This window comes from Suricata suricatta, chromosome 10 (assembly GCF_006229205.1).
Source record: "Suricata suricatta isolate VVHF042 chromosome 10, meerkat_22Aug2017_6uvM2_HiC, whole genome shotgun sequence".
In the NCBI taxonomy this organism is placed as follows: domain Eukaryota; kingdom Metazoa; phylum Chordata; class Mammalia; order Carnivora; family Herpestidae; genus Suricata; species Suricata suricatta.
This window is the reverse complement of record NC_043709.1, coordinates 82970726-82993822: the sequence shown is the minus strand read 5'-3', so window position 1 is coordinate 82993822 and position 23097 is coordinate 82970726. Positions and strand designations below refer to the sequence as shown.

The 23097-nt window shown below is 38.8% G+C and overlaps 1 long non-coding RNA gene across 1 annotated transcript; it reads left to right on the top strand.

Annotated features, from left to right (window-relative positions):
* Nucleotides 1-1995: 1995 nt before the first annotated feature.
* LOC115304291 lies at nt 1996-4127 on the top strand. The gene is made up of 3 exons (XR_003914369.1): nt 1996-2072; nt 2905-2948; nt 3797-4127. It is a non-coding gene; the product is annotated as an uncharacterized LOC115304291 (long non-coding RNA).
* Nucleotides 4128-23097: the final 18970 nt, after the last annotated feature.

Genomic DNA, 23097 nt, shown 5'->3' with positions numbered 1-23097 from the left:
TCATGGGAACAACTGTGGGATAACCTGCTGAGTGATGAGACCACATGAGCCATCCTGGCCAAGGCTAGCCTAGACTCATCAGTGCTTAGCTAACCTGGGAACTCAGACTCATAAGCACACCCAGAAAAGGTCATTCAGGCCTAGCTTGGATGCTTATCAGAAGTCAACCCATAGACTTATGAGAAATAGTGAATGGTTGTTGTTTTAAACCACTCAGATTTGAGGTATTATATGACAATATAACTGACACACCCTTCATTTAGTCTAGCTGGTCTGAAAAGCACTTTTCTTTAGGGCCTTTTATAAAAGTTCAACAGAGGAGGAATGCAGGATGCTTCCTGGTAGCCTTTGAGGTTTCACTAGCTCTCATCACTTTTGTTGCCTATTTATTGTATTTATAAATATAGAACAATAAAAATTTAGGACAAATATAGTATTTTTACCCATTTCTATCACCAGACTCAGCTTTCTAGAAAAATTAAAAGTAAATTATAATGGTTCCAGTGATAAGGGTGGATGGTCTGTAATGATGGATGCCAACTATGGATTCTGCTCCCCCTTACCAACACATATCAAACCTATAGAATATGTTTAACTCTCTAATTTTATCTCTTGCTACCACCTTCCAGTGCCTTCATGACTCTTCTACTTTATTCATGCATGAAATATTTGCTGGGTACTTACGTTCCAGAGGTATAGGACATAGCAGTGACGAAATTAAAGCCCTGTCTGCAAAGAGCTTGCAAGGGAGTACAAGGGGCAATCAATAAACAAAATATTAATCTCTACCACACTGGATGATGGTGAGTGCTCTGCATGAAAATGAAGCAGGCACAGAGAATTATTGACATGCTACTTTATATAAAAAGGTTTCCCTAATAAGGAGAAATTTGAGCAGAGAGCTGACTGTGATGAGGAAACAAGCTATGCAGATATAATTGAAAAATTCTCCAAGCAGAGAGGAGCCCATGCAGATGAACTGAGGAAGAAGAACGTCTGAAGGACATTTAGGAGCCCAATGTGCCTGGTGTAGAGTCAGCAAGGGAGAGAGGTAGAAGGTGAAGTTATAGAGGCAGCAGGGGCCAGATCATGAAGGTTGTAAATATTATAAGCTTTGTTTACAAGAAGATAGAGAATCATCTGGAATTCTTGGAATAGTTGACTGCCTACAGTTTTCCTAACTATGTTGGTTCAGGCTGTGTGTGTGTGTGTGTGTGTGTGTGTGTGTGCACATTTTTTCTGGTATGATGGACTGCTACCTTTTCCACCTACTTTGTCCACACACCTGCTTATCAGTTGAAACCTAGCTTAAATATTATCTGCCTTGAGGAGTCTTTTCAGATTTCACCAGGAATTTACTTTCTTCTCTATTTTCCCTAGAAGATATATTTATTTTTTCAACCAAATTAGGATGTATTTGACATTGAAAGGGCCCTGTCTCAATAATTACCTCAAGACAACAGATTTAACTGAGATATGGGCAAACAGCGACGCATGGTTACTTGGTTTTAATGTTGGTCACATGACACCTCAATTCTGCTTCATGTCTGTAGCTTCCACAGAACCAGTATTCTTTGGTCCCTGGGAGTCCCAGAACTATGTAGAGTCTGACATACGATATCACTTTAGCAAATGGTTTTCAACCAAAATGTTGTGTTGAGTTTTAAACATGCTTTTTGCTGTAGTTGTTATGGTCTACCATGGTTGTTTTGTTTTGTTTTGTTTTCTTTCTTCCTTCCCCTCTCCCGCCCTCTTCTTTCTTTCTCTCTTTCTCTCTTTCTTTCTTTCTTTCTCTCTCTCTTTCCTTCCTTCCTTCCTTCCTTCCTTCCTTCCTTCCTTCCTTCCTTCCTTCTCTCTCTCTCTCTCTCTCTCTCTCTCTCTCTCTCTCTCTCTCTGCTGTCCCTTTCTGACAAAGGCTTATGTTTTCTGTCTCATTGACATGAGCATCATAGTTGGCTCTGTGACTCACAGTGTCCCTCCCTCTGGGATGACTACATGGCTACACCCTATTGAACTGAAAATGGGCAGAGGTGTTGCTTTGACCAATGAAACATGAGTGGAAATGAGTCCAGGTGATCAGTTGTTCCAGTTTATTGGAATTGGGGGAATTCCTAGGATGTGAAGCTCTTGGTTTTAAAACCAGAACAGTTCAGGCAAACCATCCCGGTTTACCTGAGACTGAAGGATTCATGGGTTCACTGGGATGTGGGAATTGCAGTGCTAAAACCCAGCCAGCCCTGGACAAAACCCAAACTGGGCACCCTAGAAGTGACATGTGACACAAGTAGAAGCTTTAAGGTCCATTGTCTGGTCCCTCCATTTTCTTTTCCCTCTGCCACAAGATCAGCAACATTCCAAAGAGGATGCTCCATCAGGCTGTGTCTTAGATTGGAGAAACGTGCATGCAGCAGAGTCATGGCTAATGTTATCAGACAGTTAATAGACAGTTAATAAGGGCAAAGAAATAGACCTTTGTTTTTGTAAGTCACTAAGATTTGGGGGTCATTTGTTAATGTGGCATAGCTAAGCCTAAACTGTGGGTTATCTCTCCTTGGGTATACCTTTAAATGTTTCTTTGCCCCATATGAATTTTATATGTTTAAGATAAGACCCTTCATACTTTTCTTTAAATCCCATATAACACCTAGCAGAATACCTCTAATATGCCAGATTTTGATAAATATTTGTTGACTGATTATTAATTATACTATAACCCTCTCAATATCTGTACACTAAGGAACATTATTGTATAATTTAGAGTAATAGTGTTTTTGTGTGTCATCTGAGTAAATTCTGCTGGTTTCAGACAGATCTGGAAAGCCAGGCTGCAGTCTCTCTGCGCCAGTTTTCCAGAGAAAATGTGGAATGGGTTTGATAAGACATTTCTTTCTCCTCTTCCTCCAGATTTGCCCTAGCTAGGATCTTCTGGATTATTTGGTCAAACTGAGGTGAGTCAGCTTCCTTCTGGCTGAACAGAAGTGCCATCAATAATTCGCTAGGAAAAGGAAGGGTCAGTCTCTGGGTGGGTGCTGGTTCTTGCAGCATTTATGTGTCATAGTCAATCACAGTGAAGTCATTGCATCCCACACACTGCCAGCCTCCTCTGGTAACTGATGAGGCACTTTTGGTAATAGCATTCTCATTTCCAGACATTGCCTATTTTATCATTTGCAACTGTAGGATATTTTTGACATCCTTGTTTCTTTATGTAAGATCGCAGTGACTTTATGTCAGTAAATTTGTCAGTGCACATTGGTCAACTGTGACAGGAAAAGCACTAAATGGATGTGATTCAATTTTAAATATCATTAATAAATTACTGAGAAATATTTCTATTATGGATATACTTATGTTTTGACAAATACTCTATTTGATCCATGTGCTCAAAAAACAGCTAGCGTCAGATGAATTTTTTTATAAGAAGAGAGAATAGTTATTAGGATTATTTTGAAGCTGATTTAATGACAAGCATTTATTTTAAATAATGTCACCCTCCATCTAAATTATGAATATCAAATATGCAAACACATATTAGGTCTGTTTAATTACCTGCTATGCTTCATTATTATAGCAAAGAAGAAAGTTCTACAGGGAATTTGCTGTTTGTTTAGTTACAGTAGCCTGAAAGGTAAATTTTTTTAAATTTCTAGATTTTACGGAAGAACTGAGATCAGAGGAATTAGGTAATTTTCTCTATGTCGCCCAGCGAATAATAGGTATATGTAGGATTTGAATTATATATGAATAGCATCAAGGATTTTTACCTGATGTCTTTCTACCTTCTGCCTGGTTCCAGGAGTCGGAGATGATCCTTTCTGTACCTGCGGGGATGGCCATAGCCTATCGGGGTCTCCCCCTGCAGCCCCTCGGTCTCACCTGCCCACTTGCCGTTTCTCAGGTGCTTACCGCTGGAATTTTCCAAGCTTAATTTCTTTTATCCTGCATCTCTACATTCTCCCATCCAAACCCTCCTTGCTTTGTCCAATTCTACCCTCAACCAGGTTTCAGACAATGTGGGGTAGAAGGATGGGGTTGTCTGGGTTACTACTAACTTTAAAAGAACCACCTCAAACATAACCTGGTCCTTTTGTGCCATAAATATCAAATAAAGGCATTCAGAAGTAGAATTTCTTCCTGCTGAGGGAACACACACACACACACGTGTGTGTGACACATTTGTGTGTGACAAATCTCAATTTGTCATTCATAGGGTGCCATGTTATACAAGCCATTCCTTTCTAGTATCTGACTGAATTAGGATGAACCTTGAGAGAAAATCAAAAGTTTTTAAAATTGTCTTTGACCTTCTCCCAGGGAAGCTATGTACAGTTGTGCGAATTGTGCATTTCACACATTTAGAGGACACCATCCACATTTATAAAATCACATATTTGTATATTGATTAACAGCAATTTTAAGATAGATGACAGTGAAGCATTTTGAGGAAGTTGCAATTTTTCTCAAACCTCACAAGGGCACATCTAGACCAGCACTGCCTGCTTGTTTCTATAAGGAAGAATCGTGGAAATAAAAGAAAGCCTTTAGACTTGCTTTTTATACCTCTTCTTAACAACTAGATAATTTTGGTGAATATGAGTACTTTAAAAAATATTGTGCAGTAAGGCTTTGAGAAATGAAATATTTTGGGCCAGATTAATGCACCTCTGTATTACGGGGCCTGGTAAGTAAAGCCTTGGAGATGTAAATGGTCTGGGTCTACCTAAAAGAGAGAGCAACCTGTGTTTGGGCAATTCTCGAGATAACTGGATTCTTCTATGGAAGAAAAAATGTACACACTAAACAAAAGAAACGTGGGGGCAAAGTTGTTCAGCAAATACCTCTTACAGCTCGTGTGTGTGTGTGTGTGTGTGTGTGTATGTGCACATAGGTGTGTGTGTGATTCCAATTACTACTGATGTAAAGGATTTAACTTTAGATAAGACCATTGAAGATGAGAGAATTCTGTTCTAACTTTTTCCACTTTATTCACAGAACTGAAATAAAATTAGTGTTGTGAACCAAAGCTTTATTTTAGGGATAGCTTCTTTACATTCCATGTTAAATAGATTAAACAAAATGATCAGAAAACTTTAAACAGTTTTTTTCTTTCCTTCCTTTGAGGTCAATACTAGGTTTTCCCAGTGGTCAGCTTTGCAAGCTATTTCACTCCTATTTTAATGGGCATATGAGGATCATTATATTAAAATTAATTCCCATCAGGGTTTCCAAGTATTCTACCCCCAGTTGAGATTTTAGGAAAGCTGTGCCATTCAGAGGTTGAGAAGAAACCCAAAGAAATCATTATATCAGGTTAGAGTTAAGAGATTTTCACACAGGAAAAGTAATTGAAAAGTATATATTTTGCATAATGAAACAGATGACAAACTGGGCAAGCTGGTCTATTAATGAGCCTCCTGTAAAGCCAAGAAGCCACTGAAGCAGGGAGTGAATGCGTGAAGAGGAATCTCTGATCTTAACTTTTAACAACCAATTTTAATCAAACCATTTGAGGCACTGAGTTCTTAGGGCCCTGTGATGGTGAGGGCAATTTGAAAGAAGTATAAAAGCAGACACTTTAGATGAATTGAATTGCAAAGTAACATCATCAACTTGGAGTTATGATCAGGAAAACTTAATTTTTGATGCAATAGAATTCCACATTCATTTAGGCTATGACTACATTCTCTAAGGAAGGTCTCATGACCTTTCTTAACAATAGTGTTTAGAAGTAAAATAGTATGACCTTAGGCTTCTGAATGGTATTTTAGGTAAAAGTCTTAAGAGGGCAGTTCTTTCTGGAAAAGCCTTTCATCCAGCATTAACTGAAGTGAAAAGATATCAGTTACTAAGAAACTGTAAGAGTCTACTACATATATAGGTATTTAAGAAATATTATGTGGGTGGGGGGATGGGTGGGACAGGTGATGGGGATTAAGAAGAGTACACTTAACATAATGGGCACTGAGTAGTGTACGGAAGTGTTGAATCACTATATTGTACACCTGAGACTAATATAACACTGTATGTTAATGATACTGTATTTAAATAAAATAAAATAAATAGATAAATAAAATTTAAAAAGAAAATAAACATGAAATATTCTACCAGTATTAATTCAATATTTCTTTGAAGATGTCTTCCTGCAGAACAAGTGTTTACATAAATGAATTCTTCAGCTGTCGAAAGGCTAAAAATCATTATTTCCCATTTCTTAACATGTTAGCAAAGAAATTATTGTTGGTAAGTATGTGACGTATTTTTATTCTGATTTACCCTGATTGGTTGCACAATTATCTCAAATTCTTGGAGAGGTGCCAGTTCTCTACTTCAGTTTGTATTGCATGGGCAGCCTACTAGGATCGATCAGTTTACTAATGTAAAATGACATATACCTTCAAAGAAATGAGTGTGTGTGTGTGTGTGTGTGTGTGTGTGTAGTATATGGTGATATGGTGGTTCTCAGCCATGGTGATGCCCTTTTGAATCACTTGGGGAGCTTTAAAAATAAAAACACCCATTCTCAGAGATGGTGCCTATTTGTGCTTTAGACTCCTGCAGGTGATCCTAATGACTAACCAGGTATGAACTGTTGTTTTAATATAAAGTATCTCAGTTTCATGGATGAGGTACAGAGACCACACAGGACAGAGGACAGAATCAGGATTGATAAAGGACACTCTCTTTAAACAAATTAAAGTTTCGTACAGCCATAAAATCTCATATCCTTGAACTTCCACTGTAAATATTAACAAGTTTAACTTCTTTTCATGTGAAAATGAGAAATAAGTCTTAAGTTGACGATTTTCTTTCCCTTCCATGTATTTTTCAAAGGACACAAAGTCCCCTTTGATAGAATGATAGAATCCGTGAGGGCAGAGATGTTTGTTATATTCACTGTTGTATGCCCAGCACTTACCACAGTACCTGGCTTATAGCAGGCACTTAATAAATATTTGTTTAAATAAATAAATGAATGAATGCATTTGTAGTTGACCCATTACATTACGGATTTGAATGAGAAATGTGAAATTCAAGTAGGTTAGTGACAGATAAATAAGACTCCAGGAGAGACAGTGGCAAATCATGATACAATGGACAAGTTACCAAAAAATCAACTGTTTTCCTTCCTCTCCAAATGTTATCAAAATAATTAGGACTTTTGAAACAACCATTGCAACTAAAGCTGATTCTGGTTTGAAAAAACAAGCCTCCTTTTCTGTGAACCTTTCCTTTTCACTATTTTTGGTCTCTTTCTGTACTCCTCCCCTTTTCTCTTTTCTCTTTTTTTTTCTTTCCCTTTCTTCTATCTTCTTTTCCTTATTCTCCCAAACCAACCTAGGTATTTTCTCTTTTCTCAAACCTGCTTCTGTCCAATTTCCCTGGGGGATGGCTGCAGCCAGTCTAGAATTTCCACATCAGGCCAGTCCTCAGCTTTCCCCTGCACACGGCCAACCAGCTGCCCAGATTCCTTCATTCTGTCAGGGCTGCTGTATTTTCTAACTTCAGTTCTAGCCTCTTTTTCTAGCTATTTGCATCTAATATTCTCTATTCTTCCAAACTCTTGCCTCTTCAGTCCAATGCTATAACTCGAGAGCTTTCTTTTAAAAATACTGGTTTGTCTATGTGACTCCTTTCCAAAATATTACATTATTTCTGCCCCTTAGAAAATTCCTAGTTCATTAGCATGGCAACCAACCCCTTATCACTTTAATGCTCGGCCTCATTTACTGTGGCATCGATCGATTCACGTCATGTTCTCGTCATAGCAAATGACTTGCTGTTACTGGTGTTCCAAGTTTTTTGGAAGTCATTGTACATTGTGGAAGTCATTTCTCTGTCTTTGAAAGTTCTACTCACGATTGAAAGCCCAGCTCCCATTTTGCCTTTTCTGTGAAACCTTTCCTGAATTTTCTTTATAATTCAGCATTTGCCTTTTTCTTCTCTCATGTTTCTTTTGCCTTGTTGAGTGAATAGCAGTCTTTATGGGTATCTCTATCACTAGACAGTATAATTCTTGAACTCAAGAATGGACCATATCATTTATTACTGACTCTCTTGTCTCTAGAACACATTAGCTACCTAAGACATCTTTTGTTGAGTAAATGGATGATTATTATTATGGTGGCTTTAGTCATGGTGGAAAAGTTATTGGGGAGATATTTTTAAATCAACGGTTCAAAAATGATCCCAGATGGGGAGTTATACCAAACAACAAATGGCTGATTCAAGATAAGTCATGATCAGGGAGTTATGTACCTGCTATGATGTCCTGTGATTGATGGTCTACGTCTTTGAAGTTGTGCATAACAAAGTTATTCACCTATGCACAAATGGACAAAAATGAAATAGGCAAGAATCACATTGGTGCCTGTTTATATACAGCCTGTTTCTTTCTAACTGTAAGAAAAAAGGCTGACAGGCATGAAGCTTTGTCTTGAGAGCACCCACAAGTAAGTGTTCCCCTTTTCAGTGGAAAGATTTAAATCTATATTTATATGTTTAATTACTTCTTATTGAGTGCATCTCAAAAACAGGAGGTGCTGTTTGTATTCTATTTTAGCTTTGGGAGATTGTGACTTGACCATAGTTATGTACTATAGTTTTAGGTATCTAGACTCCAAGGTCCATGCCAAGTTATACCAAATTCTGTATGTTTCTTTCCTTTGTATTTAACACAGGACTCATCATTATAAGAGTATACGTGCATTACTGGTATTTTTTCTCCTCTTATTATGTGCTCATAAAAAGAATTAAAAATACATATCTTTATGGTATGATGTGGGAATAAATATTGCAGTGCTGATTCTTCTACTGACATTCTCATCGGATGAACAGTTCACATTTTGAGTCAGCTGGGCGAGGCCGTCGTCTGAGACATTGTAGCTGATGAAGCTCATTGACCTATACAGATTTTAAACTCTTTTTCTTTTTAGCACCTTGTCTAAGTGAATCCAAATAGCAGACCTTTATATTTATACTACATAGGCTTTTAATATGGCAAAAAGGAGAGAAAGAATTCTGAAATACTTTTTAAAATAAGAACATTCCACTCTTTTACTTTTTCTTTTTGATTTATGTCAAGCTTTCTGTATGATAAATTAAAGATAGACACTTTAGAATCCCTTCTGGATTTTCTTCTGTCGTTATATACATAAATTTATTACCTGCCTTCATAAATCTGTATTTTGAAACATATCCTGCTTGATGTGACATTCGCTGAGTTTAATGCTATCGAATTACTATTAACTCTAGACAAAGGGCACTAATTTTCTATGGTGTAGAGCATAAATAAGTCTTGTGAATAGAGTTTTTTTTTTTTTAATCCTAAAAGACAGCATACATTTTCCCTGCATTATACCACCTGAGGCAATTTTGATGCCAACTGTGTGGTACTTTTAGGGTACTCACGTCCCTAAGCATTCATATATGCAAACGTGGGCTCATAGAACATGCTGGGGTGTGAGTAAAGAGGTGAGATATTTGCTTGTCACAACATTTAAATTTAGTTTTCATTGAATTATTATTTCAAGTTCATCTTTATTTCATGCCCAGAGCTTTCTTACATAAAGTTTCTAGAGGCTTATTTGACTACAAAGGGAGAATAGAGAAGTCGGAATTCAATCTCCTGTGGGCTTATGAAAAAGAATTAAAAACATCTATCCATTGGTGGTAAGATATGGAAGTACATCTGCGGTAGGAATTATTTCTTCAAAAGAGGGGAATGTGTCCCCTCCGCTCGTGGGGAAAAGTCCAATACTCCAGAAGATGAGCACATCTGGTTGAATTTGAAGACAGAAAAGCAGAGACCATTTAAGGACTGGGTTGTCCATCCAGCTGGCCAGGGCCCCAATATTTAAGAGGCAGTAAAAATCAGTCTACTAAATCAGACACATAGTACCCTTCAACATGTGTTCCCACATATATTATCTAATTGGAAAAAAAAAGTAAATTAGTACTGTTTCTGCCACCTACTCACGTAGAAGTTAATAAGTACTTTTTCTAGCTTTGACATAATTTTCTTGAATACCTTTTTCAAGATATGCAAGTTGCATAGGCCTAACTATTAACTCTGAGCCCATGCACCTACCAACTGAATTAAGTGAAAAACTTGAACTAGACTAAGAATACATAGCATGATGCTTTTTTCATAGCAATGACTTAGTTATTACTTATATTCTACGTGCTTGAATCTGTCTCTCATGTGTATAAATATTGAACTGTTTAAGACAGCAAATAAAGTACGCTTTCCCCAGTCCCAGCAAATAAAGGAAGCTCAAATATTTAAAGAAAGCCGTTTTGTTGGAGTGAGAGTATCTCATCAGGGGAAGGGTGAAGGTGCCCATACATCAGCATCATTATCCAGCCATATTTGTGGAGGGGTAAACAGTTCTGTCCATCAATTGAAAGCAGTTGAATAAACAGTTTCTGCAGAGTTCCTGGATCCCCTAAATGCCACCAACTGAGGGAGCCTGTACTCCATAGATGGTCTATCCTGGACCGAAGTGCTTGGCAAAATGTGAACGTGCTGCACTAAATCATATGGTCACCTCTGAGCTTGTTCAACAAGCACACTTAAAAAGGGTCACCAGATCTTTTCAGGGACCTGTAATTTGTGGAAGCCAGAAAGAGCTGAATTTGAAAAGTACAGCTTCCCTGCTGTAGAGATCAAATCCATTGTCTGAGCTGTGTTTTGTTAACTTTGTACATAGGATCTTCTTTAGCAACTCGGGAGACACAGCTGCTCTTTACATCTAGAAGTGAAAGAAACGATTCTGAATGGAATATGTGGGCTCTGCTGAAAATGAAACATTTGCTTCACTGAAGAACTTGGGGCTCAGCCCTGCATGTGAAACTTCCGCCAGAGCTCAAAGTGGAGGGAAAAAAGGGAGAAAGCTGTATAATTTGTTTGAAGTTGTCAAGCACACAAAAACTGGCCAACAGATGTGAGAAACAAGAAAAAAATTAATTTTCTCTATCTAGATTATTAGGTAGTTGACACAAACAAAAGAATATGAAAGAGGGGATTGTCAGTGTTTTCTGAAGCACCTGTATTTTCCTGTTTGGATAGATAATGTCATTGCTTCTGTGTTACCTATCGAGGAAAGATGAGAAAAATCTGGATGTTTGATCTGCATGTGGTTCTTTTTTTGTCCATAGAGAATCTACTGTTCTAATAGATTTAGAACCTATATTTGATATTTCCAAATCCTTTGGGGAAGCATAAACAAAAGGGCAGAAATCACAAAGCACAGCCTAAGGAAAGGATTCTCTTTGTATTATGTGTAGCGCCTCTTAATTCCATCTGCACATGAGTCTCTGAATTCTCTCTGAACGTACTGGTTTGACTCTAAGAGCAACGCAAGATAAGAGAGCCCTGAATATAAGGGGGCAGTTTTATAAAAAAAAAAAATCAACCAAACAAATCCGCTTGACTAATTGATTTTTTTTCCCTTGCCTCCCGTTTTCACTTTTTTCTTACTTTGAAATGTTTGCCTCAATACGGAACAAATGTTGAATGTTGGCTGTTATTACCATTAAAGTATAGTTTGGGACATATTTTTGCATCTAATTGCTGCTATGTTAGGATCAAAGGTAAATCATGGTAAAAATTCCCTAAAAATAAACATAAGGCTACTTAGCTGAGGTTATTTCATGGACGTTATTTTAAATCCTTTCTGTACGTGGGCTGATTTTAGGAAGGCCATCACATGCATTACTGGAAAACTTTGCAGAAAGCCTAGCTTCATGAGTGAAAAATTAGAAATATTTTAAAGTAGATCCTGTTTTTACAAAAAATGTCTACATCCCCCTTGAGCCATTACTCACATTAACATTACCGTAGGTCATCAACGTTCTTTCTCCCAGCATTGTTTCAAGTCTCATTCTTACTTTTCTCCCTCCCTTGTCATCACTTTAAAAAACAAAAACAAAAACAATAAGCAAAACATTTATTTTATTTTAGGAGAAAGGTTTCTTTTACTTTGTTAGTTATTTACAATGAAGTCAGGGGTATATAATAACACGTAGGACACAAATAAAATATTTTTAGGGGGGGTGTATCTGGGTTTCCCTTCAGTGCAGTCATCAGCACCACTCATTGCACATACGAAATCTCATCACTTAGCACGTTATAAAAACAAAAATAAGTTTCCCCCTATTTCCCAAATTGATTCGCACTCTTCATATTTTATCTTCAATAGTGTATGCATTTTCCAGCTGGCTAAGCTGCAATCCTTCTGCATTTTGGACATTTGTCACTCTATTCAGCCAGGCGGGAGAAGCCCCTGTGTAGAAAGCTCCTTGCACTGCGGGCATAGCATCTGTGAGGGAGTCACTGACATCTGATGATTCAAATTGCAGAAATGATCCAGGACAAATTATGAACGTCTGGGTAGTGCCCAAAGATTCTGAGCTGAAATGACTTTGCCCTTGGAGCCTTGCAGATTTTGGTGGACTCTGGGGGCCACACGCTTTCCCGTGCACAGCCTCCATAGGACATTGCCCCACAGGTTCTGCTCTCCATGTCAGTTATCATTCTGGCCAGCAGAGTGCCAATTTAGCTTTGCCGAGCCTGAAATGAAAAGGAAGTGGTTCAAGTTTTAGCTTACAAACCCTCAAGGCAATTGGAGCTTTCTTTGAAATGTAAAACAGTCTTCTATCAAGCACTGCTTAAGGCATCATCCAACTATCAAAGTCAAAGATGATTTGATAGAACTTTACAAATCCCTATAATCTATGGTAAGTAGTAGTAGCTAAAGCTTTGGCTCTGTGTTTGCACGTAGGGCAGAAGCAGGAGGATAATTTATCCAACTTTAGGGTAATGAAGTGTTAACAAAAACCACATGAAGCTATTATTACAACCACAGGCCACAGACTGCTAAGAGGGTAAACTCTCTGGAGACGTACCTATTTTCAAGGAATCTTTCGCATCTCTTCTTACCTGAAGGCATTTGCTAAACACAAGGTGATGCAGCTGAAAGACCATGATTCATTAGTCCTAATGAACAATGCTGAGCATATTGTCTCTAAAATATTACCCGCTGACATTGATATATATGTACTTTAACTCATTCGTCCCAACTTTATTAGGTACATATGTCTGCAGCAGACACAAATGAAACATTCTACAACTAGGCTTTAAGCCAAAAACTAATTTATTCTTTAATGTGCTAGTGATTACTTGGTGGTTCCTTGAGCAGAGATGACAGGTCTGAGCTAATGGAGTTGTACTGTAAGTTAATATAAATCATGACAGAGCAATTAATTACAGAAACCACTGCAAATCCCTTTGTTAGTTTTCTCCATCACCAGAAGGATTTAATAATATTCATTTTGCTAAGTTCCAGTGACATTTACAAGTCTTAAACCATTTTTAATCAAATCAATATCACTGGCTGCTAAATTTAGTTGTGCTTTGCTTGCAAGTCCTGGAATACATCGATACTAATGTTTCCTACCTTCTGTTCAAATGAATCACATTGAATACCCATATTTCCTCTTCATTTGTTTACATTGAGTAATTGGGATCTGAAAAAAAAAGTTAAGATCTAGAGAACCCTGACTATCAGCAAGAATGAATTAGCAGGTAGAGAAGGAAATCCATAAATCAGTGATTATGCGTGCATCATTGTATCTAATGTTCTTCATCAGTTTCCCCTAATTGGCCTCAAAAGGTACTTCACCGTCATGGAACTCGATTCACATTTCTGTAGACTTTTTCTGGTGTGTCAGGTTGGAAAACGAGATGGGATTGAGGCACTGGAGCAATCCTTTCATAACAAACGAGAGTTAACACCCATTCAAATACCTAAACTTAGTCTCTGTGTGTTCTTTGTTCTTTAGACATCTAGAGTTGACATCTCATTTTTAAATTAAATAAGTGGAAATCAGTTGGTTCATGTGGATGCAGAAATGCTAAATCACCTCTATGAAGAATAATAAACAATTCTTAATCAGGAATTGATTGCATTATAGATTTTTGGAACAAAATAACCTGGTGTTCCTGGATGGCGGTGTTACTGGATCACTGCCAAGCTCTTTTTTGTTGTTTGTTTCCTTTTTTCTTCCCCTGTAAAAGCTCTATCTCTGGAAAGAGTACGGCTCCCACAGCAACGTGCCTTGCACAAATTCAGTAAATTTTCTGTGTGTATCCTCCCCTTTTTGCATAATTGCAGATTTTTATTGACTTTTTATTGACCTGCTTTCGACTTGATTTGTAGTGTTCCTGCATCTGTGCCTTAAAATGTTAAGAAAGCATTCTCCCCAGAAAAGTCACTGTGGACATGCTTTTATATTTGTCATGCTCCCAAGGTATTCAGCGCTCGGTGAATACTCTGCTTTCTGCTGTGATCATTTCTGTTCCTCTTTACTTCCTTATCAGATTATATCCTTCTGTAGGACAGGGACCTTGCTTTATCCATTTTTTTCTCTACATTGTCGATACCTAGCAAGGATATTTTTACATGATATTGCTCAATAAATGTTCAGTAGCCGGATGAACATATGCTACCCAGATGGAAGAGTGAGGAGTGTGTAAAACTCAAATTAGTTCATAAAATAACTTAGAAGAGCTGTAGAAGAATAGGTTGGATGCAGGAAAATGTTTTTAACCTGGGAGGGATGTTTTAGGCCTACTGTTTAGAGTGCAAATCAACTTGACAAAGACATGCAAGGACACGAGCTCTTGGGGGTAGCTCCAGGCCAAGGGCTTAGAAGCTGATGGTATCTTTGTACTTCTGTATATGTCCAGCCCTTTCTTATGCTTCTAGACCTGGAAACGGATATAATGGAAAGAGGCCTGAATTGAGGGTCAGGGTTTTAACCCCATACCACTTTCGAGGCTTGTGTCCAGCGATGAACCCAGGTATGGCTTATGACCTTGGAGAAAGCATGTAAGTCTTTCTGAGCCACAATTCCCTCAATTTCACAGTGGGAAGAATTCTATGTTATAGAATTGTGAGGCTTAAAGGAGATAGTATATATGAAGTTGGCCAGCACAGAATAGTCTCTGAGCCCTACTTCCAAGAGGGCCTCTGAATGGCAATCATGGCAAGAAGGAGATGATTTGAAACGTTTTAAGCTGTGGGACACATATGGAAAGAAATGGGTGAGTGACAGCTTTGTCTTCATGTTATTTACTGTTGTGAGATTTGGTCACTGTGAACTTTTCATCAGCTATGGGTCCTGGTTTTCAAATAAGGGGGCCAATTCCCTTTCTCTTTTCTGGGGAGATAATAGGATAAAATGTATTGCTTTTCACAGGTGTCAAGATCAAGAATTCTGAACGTCATACCATTCAAAAAGGCAGGTTGAGAAAGTTATTCTTATAACAAGCTACAGAGAGCCTCAGCTCTCTTTCCTACAGGGAATTTTAAAAAGATTTTTTTCTTTGTTCACTTGAAACTGTATTCTGATACAGTGACTAAAGAGTTTACCTGTAATTTTGGAAGGGAAATGAACTGTTTTTAAAAACTATAATGTATCTCTAGGCAGCTTAAGTGGTATGTAATATTCACAGGTATAAGGAGACAGTACCAAGTTTGTAATTTCTTTCAAAGGATAATATAAGACATGCGGCAAAATGATTTCTACTATAATTACTATCACTATTTCTACCACGATCTCTAGTACTACTAGTATAGCTACTGCTGATATCTATTTTTATTGAGCACTTATAATGACTATTGTAAAATTTTCTCATATGTCAACCCATTTATCCTCACAACCACCCTCTGAGGTAGGAGCTATCACAAGGGAAACCTAGGCCTGTTTAGTAAGTAGCAGTGTTGTGATTTGAGTGTAAGCAGTTTGACTCCACACTCTGCTTTTGGTGGAAACGGGTCCAAAGTCTTGAGTTGGAGATCCAGGTTCCAATCAAAAATGTTGCCTCAATAGCTATATGACTGTGAGAATTCTATTTCTCTGTGCCTCAGTTATTTCAATTGGAAAATGAGAATAGAGACTAATTGGTCTTCACATGGCATGGTGAAATGACAAAAGGAACTAGAAGGTGACTCCAATTATCACTTGATCTCTTGATAATGTTAAGGGCATCAACAACATCTGAGCAGGTCCTGGAGCATGTCTCTTTCAGCCTCTTACTTCCCATCTGTGTCCCAGGTCCTTCTGTAACTCTGTAAGGCACTTGTCTTTGTTCCAATGTTTCCACTCTTTCCTTGACCACTGTCTGCCCCCCAATGACTTTCTACACATTCTCCCAATGCTTTTCACAAAAATTCATTGAGTGGGACAGTTGGGAAAGCTAAGCACACAAAGAGGAGACTTCTTGAACAGATGGGAGTGGACACTAGATGGAGGGCTGATGTTACCTTCTAGAACTGTGGAGGATAAAGAAAGGAATTGAGGAAGAAAGAGCAGTAAGTCTTAAAAATAAGGGTCAGGGTTTATCACGAGCCCTTGGTAAGCATGATTTCTTCCTTGCTTTGTGACGTGCTAGCTAGAGTGACAAGAGTGTGGTAGGCAGTTAGACCCAGACTGGATTCTCATCTTGTTGAAGGTAGAGATTTCTTCTTCCTCATTGCTGTATCTACAGGGCCAAGTACAGTGTTGGCAGTTAGCAGGCACTCTATAATATTTGAAAGAATAAATGAAGGAAGACAAACTCAGAGTGGGCCTGCTGAATTTGAATTTTTATCCTAACAACTGACCTTTCCATTCCATGAAACGAGCTATTTAACAACATTCTCTAGCATATGGATTATCTCTGTCTATGGCATCCATTCTTCCTCCATCTGTTGAGGAATTTCATCTTCTTTCAAAGTCACATGAGGAGGCCTTGGTATATACTCTACACATGGTACAAATGATATTTTATTAAAAAAAAGAAATAATATCACCTAGATTTGGCAAACATCATAAACAACATTTAATTTGGAGATCCATTCCTGTTTTTTCCCCATATTTGGATAGAATAGATTTAATAGACGATATTAATTCAGTTTCCTGACACACACAAAACCTAGCAGTATTCAGTATCTGGCTTGTTTGCTTTTATTCTTAAAGAATCTGAAGGGAGTTGGCATTTTGTTTCATTCATTCACAGTCTCTTTTTTCATATCTAATGAACACACTCCACAACAATGGTCCTCAGATCTCCGCCATCTGCAGGGGACAGCACACAGGTCATAGGCTAAGAACAACACCACATCAGTATTGAATAAAAAAGTGGAACTTCAAAGGCAGAGCTGGCTATGAGGTCTATGCTTTCAAGACCTCGTAGCTAGTTCCTCCTGTTTATTATTTTTTGTTTGATTGGATGATAATGTAGTATGTCATTCCATGGTCCATGACCTGTGGTCAATTCCCTATGGAGGAGCCAGATTGAGGAATATTTTTGTGAGCATATTTGTCCTAGTAGAGAAATAATAAAAACAAGAAGGATGGACACAAAAGATGTCTGCAGAGGGAACAGAGTCCTTTATTATTGAGGAAGATGATCTTGGGGGCTCGGCCAAGAATCTTTTTATCTAGATGGTGGTAATGATAATGATTCTGTCTGTAAATAATGTGGGCAAAGAGGAGATTTTTGTTAGTCTGTTTCTCTCTCCCTAGTGCATTGTACTGTTTTATCATTGTGGTAGGCAGGTCAGACTCATGCCCACACTACCATGGTTAGAGTTCGTTTCTACCTCTGAATTACCCAGGCATCAACTTTTTAAAGTGTTGAGCTAGTGAATTAAGTCTTAATGGAAAAATTTTCCCCTAATATAGGACCTCTCTGGGCTATGAATAATTAATGTCAATTTATAGCTCAAGGGATGTCTCAGAAGAATCAATATGGTGAATTAACATCCCCTCTCTGCCCCCCTCCCCCATCCCTTAACAACAAGATCTTTTTTAGATGTAATTAAGCCTCAGAAAGACCTATACCCTGTTTTTAAAAAATCTTACATATAATTAACATTGGTTTTACTTTTATCATATTTTACATTTTATTAAATATTCTTAAAAGCTAGAAGCTGCACAGAAGTGGTCCATGTTCTAATGGACCTATAAATTGAATGATTAGGAAGATAGCTCTTACTATCATGGATGAGATTCTAGTAAGGCAGAGAGAATAAAATTTAAAAATGCCAGGATAAATATATTCTAAAATAATTCTCCTCTTGCCCTTCCCTCAGCCTGTTCTTAAGAAGGAGAGGGAGAATGTTGTTCTCTGAGGATACATCTACATGTCAAAAGAATGCCCAAGCTTTTGGTGATGATGATGACACTGCTCTGACACTAACTTTTACTTTCTAGAGAGTCTTATCTTGATATTTCAAATTTTAAGTCATGCCTGAACAGGGCTCTTGACTGTTTTGTAGCATATTAAACAGGACTAGGGATTCCGATGACAATCTCTGTTCTGACATCCCTAAATTTCCTATTTGCCCTGGCCTCTCTGCATCAGCCTGAGCATCGCCCACTCTGGCCAGCCTCTCCTCTTCTAGCAATCCCATCCATCATGGGAACTGTCAATTGGGTGCCTTTGAGGCCTAGGGCTTGCTGAAGATGTACTGAGGACAATGTCTATCTGTCACATATCATCAGCAGTTTTCCTAACCCTGTAGTGAGGGAGGGGCAGTTCTGGCCTTGGGGAAGGTACAGAGAATCAGAGAAGAGTCTAGGTTATCTAGCAAGTCTGATTTTATTTATTTATTTATTTATTTATTTTGCTGAAGTTTGTACCATGCCCTAGTATCACCCATTCCAAAAAAAAAAAAAAAAGGATTCCTGTTTTTTTTGTTTCCTGTACTGAGCTAGGGTTCCTGCCCTTCAAATTCTTTCTTTTAGTGTGGACAGATAGATATGAGAACAAATTAATATACTCTTTTGTTAGAGGAGCTTCACAGAACCTTGGGAAGGGGATAGTGGGCTCAAGGAGTAGTGTCAGGAAAGGCTTTTCCAAGGAGGTGCTTGATGTTGTCTTCCAAAATGAGCTGATACCTGCTGGGTGACAAAAGGGTCTGGGGACCATTGGAGAGCAGTAGCAGTGAGGGCAAGCACAGGGGAGTGGAGCCAGAGCTCGGTCCTTGGTCTTGGCAGAGGGTAACCATTTGCTTCTTCTTGAGCCTGGGACTTGAAGCTGGAAAAACTTCTGGGTCAGAGGCAAATTTCTTTGCAGGCCACCCAGACTTTCAAATCTTTCCTGGACATAGTGACTCCTGTGGTTAAAGAAATCTCCTTCGGGAAAAGAGCTTTTGATGACTCCTATCCTGGCTTCAGTTCAGACATGCTCAAGTAGCTGCTCTCTGCTGTCAGCCATGCTTGACCAGCCTCTCCAGTAACAGTGTCAGCCAGTGCTCCTTCTTGCTGTTAGGAGTCCTGTAACCATTACGCTTGCATATCTGCTTTCTGGAGCACTGATGCCTAAGGGAATTGACCTTCCTCTATAAACAACATCTTTAAAACTTGTAACATGGTTTTGTAAAATTTAATCCCCAATAGGTAGTTCTGTGGTTAAGACCTTGCTGGAATTGACGCCTGGAAAATTTTTCTGGTGTCTGGATGTCTGTGTTGGATAGGCCACATCTGCAGAATAGTGGAGGTGCCGTTTCATTCTTGAGTCTCCCCTACTTATCCTGGGAGTTTCCAAAGGTTCTGTGCTCTCACAACAGGCTGCCAGCTTCTGTGCCACATGCTTCTACTCCCTTCCCTGTCCCAACCACTTTCCCTGGGAGCATGGGTTCTACAAGCAGACCATATACCAGCTGTGTGGCTAAGGCAAGTTATTTAAACTTCTTGCGCTTTCACTTCCTCATCTGTGAAACACAGGACAATACGTTTATTTTGAAGGTTCAGTGAAATATTTGTAAGATACCTAGTATGACACCTAATACACAGTAGGGCTTAGTAAAATTAACTTAAACAGACAAACAAATGTTAGCTGCTTTTTTTCAACCACTGTTAGCACTATTGCTGTCACATCCCACAACCACCACCTGCATAGTTACTTGGTCAAGTCCCTCTCTTGCTACATAGGTCAAAGTCTATACCCAGGGAACAGCCTCTGAAAGTTTCCCAAGTAGCCCACCCTTGGGGTGCCACAGTGTTTATTCTCATACCTTTGTGTCACACAATTGTGCCCCAGACCTGAAGAAGCCTGACTTAGACTTCCACAAAGTCCCTCTTGAAGAGTTTCTGACCTTAACTTTTTTAACCAAAGGTGCTTGCTTACTCCCAGTTCATAAGCTTTTACTTTCCAATTTTCTCATTAACTTTTCTGGCCCCTTTCCCCACCTTGATCTTTTTTTTTTTTTTTGGCCTTTAGTTAGGAAACCAGAGTTCCCATGCACTGTGTGAGTGTGTGTGTGTGTGTGTGTGTGTGTGTGTGTGTGTGTGTGTGTGACAGAAACAGAGAGAGAGAGAGAGAGAGAGCTGGGGTTTGAGTGTGGGGGTGTGCGGAAGGAAAGGAGGGTGGCTTAGCTAGCAGCTGCCAGCCAAAATGCAGTAATATTGACGGTTCTATTATGAGAACATCCAGTTGGCACCATACGGGTTTTATATCTCTTTAGACCAGATTCTTAGAACAGAGATTTCTAATCTTTTGGAATTGAGATGGCAATTATTTTGAATAATACTCTGTGCTTGCAGTCTGAATGTATTTTGAGACTTATCTGAGAATTTCTCCCCATCCCTGTTCTGTGAGTAGCATTTTGGGCAGTTACATGTTGCCCCCTCAGAGGTGAAGGATAGAAGTGACATCGGGAATCAGAACAGAATGATATTCTCAGACTTCACGGACATGCTCGCTGGACTTGGCACTATATCATGACTCTTTAGTCTGAGAGGGTGACAGTGACCTATGGGGATGGGCTGGAACATGATGATCCGATGAGCAATGATACGTGATTCATTCAGCATGTGCTGGACTGTTTGATCTGGAATCCCCTATAGAATCTTCAAACAGACAGAAGTTAAACAAATAAATGCTTTACCCAATAGTTGTTATGAAACTTGCTTTTACCATTTGATTTGTTTAATTTTGTAGATTCTCATTTTATAAAGCTCATTCATCCAGAGGAATAGAGCAATTAGGTTGAATTTCTGAGGGAGATCAGCACTTATGGCCCAGGGACCTAATCAGCAATCTTAGATCCAGATAGAGACAAAAACCAAGGCTATTTCATACTCATAAAATAGTTGAAAACACAGGTCTTTGACTGTTAGATGTGTAAATGGCACAACCATTTTGGGAAACAGTTTGGCAGTTTCTTTAAAAGTTAAGGCCACACTTTTCATATGACCTAACCATTTTAATCCTAGATATTTACTGAAGGGAAATGAGTCTAGTTCCCTTTGAAAACTAGTGCATGAATGTTCATTGCTGCTTTATTTGTGGAAACAACTCCAACGTCTATAAGCAGATGAATGGAGAAATAAATCATGCAATATGATGGAATACTACTCAGTAAATAAAAATAATGAACTATTGACATGAAAATATAGATTGATTTCAAAATAATTGTACTGAGTCAAAGATCCAGTACCCCCCACCAATATTTTGGGATTTCGTTAATATAAATACCATAAAAATGTATAATAATCAATTATGACAGAAAGCAGATCCATGATTGTCTGAGAATAATGGACGGTGGGCCAGGGAGGAGGGGGGTGCGAATGATGAGAAAGGGGCAGGAGGCAACTTTTGGGGGTGATGGCTATTTCATTATCTTGGTTGTGGTGATGGCTCTGTGGGTATATGCATATGCTAAAGCTCATCGTACTGTATACTTCAAATATGCAGTTCCCTGTGTGCGAATTGTGCCTTAATAAAGCTGTGAAAACAACTCTAAATAAAAACTAAACAATATTGTTCCATTTCAGAGCTACCTATCAGCAAATGTTATTCTACTGGCTCTTTTCATTTTTATTCAGAGGCTCCTAAGAGCTTGGCTTCTATCAGCATGACCCATGCTAATCATGCTAAAAACTATCTCCTTCACTATAATACTAATGACAACTGGCCTTCATTGAGAGCTTTTTATTGAACAGGGATCTGCTAATGCATCACTTATATTATCACATTTAACACCCAGAAACCCTTTCCAGTGTAGGTGCTATATAAGCTCCATTTTACAGCAAAGGAAGTCGAGGGAGAAAGGTTAGGTAAATGGTTCAACATAAGAACACAAGTGTTGAGCGTCGGGATTTAAAACCACAAACAGCCCTACTCCTGGGTTCTTTCTCCTTCACCAGTAGGTCATAACTACACATTTATGTGACAGAGGCAAAGGATTAATGCAGCAACAAGGCTTGTTTCTGTAACCCTGTAGCTGCTTCCCATGCTGTTTGTTTGGCTTCCTGGACCTCTGTGACACTAATTCTTTGTTTGAGCTTTTAATTCCCCACAGCATTGTCTCCCTGCCTGCTTTCTAGATTTTCTCTTGCCGTGCTTGTCATCCTAGATTCGGAGCTTGCGGGCTTTGTGATCTTCAGTACCTGCCCTGTGCAGAGAGTTTTGTCTGATGACTTACTCTGCTTGAATAATTACACCTGCCGGATTCTTCAGGTAGAAGAAATCTGTGGACCAGGAAGGGATGACTCCTATTCAAGATTAAGACATGTGTCGAATCTCTGCAAGGGATTCAGAGTAAATGTACAAGGTAGCCAGACAAAGTAAAAAGGGTCAGAACAGGAGAATGGCAGGAGTTCAGATAAAATGTATGAGGCAGCAGAGTGGTAATTTCCTGGAAAATCCACAGAGCCAGAGGAAATCAGCGGGCCCTGCTGTGTGCTGGGCAGGTAGAACTGGCATGAAGAGAAAGCAGGGTTGACATGTCAGCCTCTCAGGAACCCCTGAAACATGTCCTTCACAAGGCAAGCTGCCTGTCCACCAATGCATCTAGGAACGGATGGCCCCAGGCCCCGGGCCAGCTTTGCCTGGGTTGACAAGGATCTCCAGAAGGCCCTAAAAATATGGCTTCACAGTCTTTTCACAGTTCTGCCAGTCTCTCAGATTATTTTGGACTCTCTCTTTTTTATTTTTAATCAGTAGGAGAAAAAAGAAAGATGACAATAAAAACCATATGGAGGCCTCTTCTCTGACTGAAACCCTTTGATCTTTTCTCCAAATAGAATAAAGTAACCTTCTTA